The following is a 6,949-nucleotide window of genomic DNA, read 5'->3' on the forward strand; positions in this document are numbered from 1 at the left end:
CAGATTACAGCGTATTCCCGCTTTGTAGAGGAAAGCGGCTACGAACAGAGAACCTACGTCTGGGTTGGAAGGTCTGGGGGGCTACCGCGAAAACCGATTTTCGCAAATTGTGGGGATCTTTCTCTTTTACTCTCATTAAGACGTAAAGACGTAATTAGAGTGACAGAGAAAAATGCCCGCAATTGACGAACTTCGATTTTCGCGGTTATAGCCCAGATGGCGGTCGCTTTCGTAAAAACTAGTGTCTACGCCAATTCTTAGGATTAGTTGTCAAGCGGACCCCAGGCTCCCATGAGCCATGGCTGAGATAATGCGAGGAAGATGATAAGGGGTAGGGCAGTTTATTCAAAAGAATTAAATTCTTATATAAACGTGTAGTAAGTATGGTATTGTAACTTGCTAAAATGTTTCCTTTGTGTATCATTTATTCAACTTTAAAGTGATATCTTTACTCACTTGTGGTTTCCTCGTAGAGTGAAATATCTTCCAGTCAACTAGTGTTAGCCCTTAGCCTCTTGTTGCGGGAATGACCTGAAAGCATTCTGTTATGAAACGATCGAAGCTTCTAGAAATATTTAATGAATGCTTGCAAGTGTCCATTGCACTGCATGTGGTGCAGCAATTGCAGTGGTGGCTGATTTAGGTCTTACAGTAAAATTATATACAAATTAAGTCAATCAAATTAAATACTGATAAAATCAGGCGCTTGGCCTATTATGGATGTCTTTATCCACGTAGCAAAATATCCGTCACTTTTTAACAGAGCGCGATTGAAAGTATCACAATACAGTTTTATCACGCTGTCACGTAGACAAGAACGACCAATATTCGTACAAGTGGGGCTGGGCGGGACACGTCTGCGAACTGCGCTCAGATTCGTTGGGCCGAATTAACCACCGAAGGGACACCGCAGGTTAGCCGGGGCAGAGGCAGACAAAAAACCGGCCAAGTGCGAGTCGGACTCGCGCACGGAGGGTTCCGCACCATCAACAAAAAATAGAGCAAAACAAGCAAAAAAACGGTCACCCATCCAAGTACTGACCCCGCCCGACGTTGCTTAACTTCGGTCAAAAATCACGTTTGTTGTATGGGAGCCCCGCTTAAATCTTTATTTTATTCTGTTTTTAGTATTTGGTGTTATAGCGGCAACAGAAATACATCATCTGTGAAAATTTCAACTGTCTAGCTATCACGGTTCGTGAGATACAGCCTGGTGACAGACGGACGGACGGACGGACGGACAGCGGAGTCTTAGTAATAGGGTCCCGTTTTTATCTTTTGGGTACGGAACCCTAAAAAGAGATCGCGGAATGACCTCGATCCTCGACGCAGTGTGCAGCGACTGACGGGAGTATATGTACGACCAGCAACACTCCTAACCTAACTGTAGGTACATCGGTGGACCTTATTACAAAAGCCATAAGGTCCACCGATGTACAGTTAATAGTGTGGGCGATGGTACGAACCGTGATGAGTAGCGGAAGAAAGAGAAGACCTTTGCCCAGCAGTGGGACAGAAAAAAACAATTCAAATATCAGGATAATTTGCAAAAGTTGTTTCGGTTGAGTCGGGCTTTCGAGTAGGTATTGTTAGTTTCGATTTGCAATATCTTCGAAACATGTCAAGATAAAGGTCACATTTCAACTGTGACTGCTTAACTTTACTTAACTGCTACATCATTGCAATGGTACTTGAAATGTCAAAATCAATTTTTACGATCCGGATAATTTACATTTTGTGCAGCAGGTATTTGGAAGCCATGCTGTAAAGTAACGCTACGGTAGTAACACTAGCGCAGTATGAATCCGACTGTTTAAATCATGGGTTTGAGCATAACACCCATACCCTATTTCACACTCGTACTAATTAAGCGGAAAATTTTGTTGTAATTAGTACCATAGTGCACAGACAAAAAGTCTCAATTAGATACAATCAAATTTACGCGTAATTAGTACAGTCGACGTCAAAGATATATTTTACATTTTTCGTCTTATTACAAAGGAGTAAGGTGCAAAAGTGTAAACATAACTTTGACGTCGACTGTACGAGTGAGAACTAGGTTATTGACATTGAAATATTTAAGTATAATTATCTAAACTATACGTAAACAATTTTTACAATAGGAAATATAAAAAAGTATTTTTTCACGAATTTGCAGTTTAGTTTGCGCAGCATCATGATCCTCCATTCCATAGTCGTCGTAACCGTATATTTACCGCCGACGAGATCCACCAAATAACATCTTTATTGACTATAACATGCATTCGTACAATGTAAAATATTCACACCAAAAGACCAGTATAAGTTCGATCTTGGATTGCGCATAGTTGTTACAGATCTAGGGTTCAAGTTGTACTAGAGGATGCTAGAAGTGAGTTGAGACATCTACTGTGGAAAGGCAGGGTTTCGAGAGCTCGAAAGTCAGTTGTTTATGGGTTCTGTTTTAACCACAGACCATATCCTGCCTATCCTGTGCCATAAATTTGTGTTTTGTGTTTTGTACAATAAAGAGTTTATACATACATACATACATACATATTTGAACTAGATTCAGCAAACACTAAACTCAAGCTCAGCCAAAATCTAAATAACGGAGGGATTAATTCAATCAAAATCAATTTTTGACTGATGCATACCTACGTCATCAGTAGATTAGAAGCGTGTAATGGAAACATTGTCGGCCCACCTTCAGATCAATGATGGCAAGCAATTTTAAGTCGGGTTTCCACTGTGAGTGGATACTAGACTTCTTAATTATTTCGCTTAACTCCAACAAAGATTCGAGCGGAAATGGCAGAGCGACAAAATAATCAAGATTTTTGAACAGTCTTCGTATGGACTCTTTAGAACTCTTTTTAGCATGATGAACTACTGAACTGAACCAATCAAACGATTAAAATATCCATTCTGGATAATTAACCACGGCTCTGTTATATTTATAAAAATCGTATGTCACTCAGAAACTATTTTCTTCTATACGGGCCAGGTGCTCGTGATTCCGAGTAGAAAAAACAACATTACCGATTTCTGTACGTTACTCATTCTCATTAAGGTAGCTGACATACGCGTCACGTCCCCGAAAAAGCAAACCTTTTTGTAGAATACCCCTACTAAGTGGTCTACGATATACATACTATGTCTTTACAATAAGACACATTGTCAGTTAACTCAGTTACCATTGTGCACGATGGTACAGTGGCGTTCAAAAGTGCATGGATAGATGTGGACCGTAATGCCTTAATATTACGGTTGAAACATGTCCATATTGTCCATGCACTTTTGAACGCCAGTGTACCTATTTAGCATGAGTGTATCTAATTAGTTTATCGCTACTGTACATGTCTGACCTTCCATGCCACGTCTATTGTTTCTTAAACTACTTATGCCAGTGGCGGAGACAGTTTTAAAAGGTAATTCGTCACGAATATGAATATAAGTAGCCAGTTCTCTAACGTAAACTAGCAACGTAAGTTTGGTGTGACTTCAGTGGTCAATAAAATTTATCACTACCTATTTTGTATGTGGCTCGAACAAGCTTAATTTTTTAGAAATGGTGGTCCTAAATTAACTTTTGAAATAGTTTCCTGACTTTATATTTATTAAAAACACCGAAATCATCTTTCATCTGGACGGAGATCAAGAGGACCTCGTACGCTTCAAAAACACCATAACTATAATTTTTACAAATATTATAAATGCGAAAGAATCTCTTTCTGTCTGTCTGTTAGATCTTCACGCTTAAACGGCGGAACAGTCAAACTTATTCTATCTCGAAGAGGCCTATGAATCCCTCACTACGCTCAAGATTCCACGATAAGTTAATTTCATGCTAGAACGAATGCATTTTATTTTGGAAAAAATTATTCGCTCTAGATTCAACGGGTCTCTATTGTTTCCCAAATCGTTTTAAGCCATAATGTATTGTTTTCCCGCATTTTTGTTAGTCATAATTCATTTGGTTCAGATACGCGTCACTTTTCAGGATTGCCATTAAACAAACCTAACCTAACTTAACTATAGGATAACCTAACGAAAATCTTGAAATGTTAACGGTTTCAGTTTTATGACTAATGATAATATGACAAACAATACATTATGACATAAAACTTTATGGGAAACAACATGACCCCAGATTCAACAGGTGTGTCTCGGCAAGGAGAAAATAAAAAGACGCAAAAAGTTTGGGAACCCTGGCTTACATCCATTATAACTGTGTCGAAGCTAATGATGTGTAAAAGTAATCAACGTGAAACACTACATCACGTAATCGATGAGTAATTACAGTCGTAATCGGTTCAATCGTGATTGAATCGATTGTCAGTCATCGATATTATAATTATTGTTTCATAGTCCTATTGTTATGTGTTGATCTATTTTATTTAGATTTATGTTACGAATGTTTTTGTCATATTTATTTAGTCGTATAATATATATATCTCTGTATGAATGAGTCGCGAATGCGTAATCTCGTTTTACATTTGCAACTCTTCATCGATAAGACCACTTAAAGACTTGATACCTACCAATTTGTAGTCGAGTCAAAGTGTCGCGCAGCTAACTTCAAATTCTAAATGAGTTAATGAGTTTAATTAAAATTAGTGTCTAGAGAATTCCGCAACATGCCAAACGAGCTGTTATTTTTATTTCACAAGTACTCGCTTCAAACGACCAGTATTAGTTGGCTTTTCAGTAGTCATAGTTGTTAAGGGATGCTGAGGTTTACTTATATTGGTTTTAATGGGAATGTTTTCTTGTCAGCAAATGAGATAATAGTCATTTTAAGCCGCTGCCTGACAACAGGACAATTGGATTACTTTACCGCATCGTGGCTTACGTCCGCAAATGGAAAAAAATTATTGATGGACAGTTTTCCTTGTGCGAGAGGTAATGGGTATTTTATTATTTGGTATTTTCAGAATATGCTTATTTTTTATGCAATCCATATATATGTCTCACTTAATAATAGTTTTATTAAATTCAAAACAAATAATTACACTAAATTAAAAATTAATTACTACCAATAATTAGAGAAAAAAAACGTGTGTTTATAAATTACGGTTCAAAACACTGTTCTTTTTAATACATTGTTACGTGTGAGTGTCAATAATTCCTAATATTGTTTTTATATCGTCAGAATACGTTAAAATGTTTTTACTTACGTATAATACGGCAGGTGCAACTATTGTTCTCATAATATTGAGTTTTGCAATCTACTTTATAATACCTACAGTTAGCGAGTGTTAAAACATAACCTCATTTTTGCTATTGTATCGCCGGGTAAAAATACGAATACGGACATATACTGAACACCCAATTCAATGTAGGTACCTATGTATATTAAAGATTTTGAGGTTAACAGTTCTATTATTTTCTAACATTGGTAAAACTTTGAGATAGCTATATAATACCTATGATGATTTAACCAAGCAAAATAAGTAAAACATAACAAAATATACAAACTTTGCACAATCCAATCGCACACAACACCAAAAACAAGCGTAAATGTAGTTATTTCAACAAAAATATTGGCCTACTCTGACGTTCGCCGCCGACGAGACACTAACTCAATTAGAGCTAATTTGATTACTCCAATAATCCTCGCTCGACATGCGACTGCCACGAATTTACCTCAAAAACACGTCACTTTTACCTCAAAAACAAAAGGCAAAATATAAATAAAATGAATCGATATATCGATTGAATTTCGTTATTTACAACACTGGCCACTTCTAAACACCAAAAACAGAAATAAAAAAAGAGTGTTCCAATTTTAAAATAGTACCGTTTTTAGATCGCGTGTCCTAATGAAAAACAACCGTCTATCTTGAGTGCTAGTGGGACTGTAATACAAACCTAGTATGGGCTCGTTTGTGCCACGCTCTGATTGGGAAAGCATGTATCATGCAACGGGGAATTAAAATTAAAATATCTTTTGCTGTGAATATTAACTAACGGATGTTCCATTGATTTACCTATTTGCGTGTAGCAGCTGACAATGGTTAATGAGTGTATTTAAATTTCGATAAATTAAGTAGATCACGAATTTGCATAGCTATTTGCGTTTTTGTGATTAATTAGCGAGGAAATCAGTTTGCCGTTGAATTTATTTTATCAGATAGCTTTTCTTTTAATTAAAAGAATATTTAATTAGAACTAACACTTTTTAGGGTTCCGTAGCCAAATGGCAAAAAACGGAACCCTTATAGATTCGTCATGTCTGTCTGTCTGTCCGTCTGTCCGTCTGTCTGTCCGTCCGTATGTCACAGCCACTTTTCTCCGAAACTATAAGAACTATACTGTTGAAACTTGGTAAGTAGATGTATTCTGTGAACCGCATTAAGATTTTCACACAAAAATAGAAAAAAAACAATAAATTTTTGGGGTTCCCCATACTTCGAACTGAAACTCAAAAATTTTTATTTCATCAAACCCATACGTGTGGGGTATCTATGGATAGGTCTTCAAAAATGATATTGAGGTTTCTAATATCATTTTTTTCTAAACTGAATAGTTTGCGCGAGAGACACTTCCAAAGTGGTAAAATGTGTGTCCCCCCCCCTGTAACTTCTAAAATAAGAGAATGATAAAACTAAAAAAAATATATGATGTACATTACCATGTAAACTTCCACCGAAAATTGGTTTGAACGAGATCTAGTAAGTAGTTTTTTTTTTATACGTCATAAATCGCCTAAATACGGAACCCTTCATGGGCGAGTCCGACTCGCACTTGGCCGCTTTTTTAAACCTATTATTTTTTAAATCTCTCCTAATTTTTCTACAATGTATTGAGACTTCTTTTTAATCTAAAAAATGGTGCTTATTTATAGAACTCAAACATGTAGGTACTTATATGTATAAAAGTGTATCTAATTATAGATACTTGACTTGCCTGTCGTCCCCTTGAGAAAACACACATCAAAACGGTCGTAAAACTAAAATATATGTTT

At 36.6% G+C, this 6,949-nt stretch overlaps 1 protein-coding gene across 3 annotated transcripts in view; it reads right to left on the reverse strand.

The window, feature by feature from the left end:
- The window catches only part of LOC134650950 (guanine nucleotide-binding protein subunit gamma-e), a 55,639-nt gene extending 49,764 nt beyond the window's left edge, over nt 1-5,875 (reverse strand). The window contains exons 1-2 of one of the 3 annotated variants that reach the window (XM_063505907.1): nt 5,783-5,875; nt 457-531 (exon numbers count right to left, since the gene is read on the reverse strand). The gene's annotated coding sequence lies outside the window, so the exon portion shown is untranslated. Of the gene's footprint in view, nt 1-456; nt 532-5,460; nt 5,669-5,782 lie in introns of those variants that run through there. The other 2 variants (XM_063505908.1, XM_063505906.1) reach the window with 2 other exon arrangements.
- Nucleotides 5,876-6,949: the final 1,074 nt, after the last annotated feature.

The sequence above is a fragment of the Cydia amplana genome, chromosome 9 (assembly GCF_948474715.1).
Source record: "Cydia amplana chromosome 9, ilCydAmpl1.1, whole genome shotgun sequence".
Taxonomy (NCBI): Eukaryota; Metazoa; Arthropoda; class Insecta; order Lepidoptera; family Tortricidae; genus Cydia; species Cydia amplana.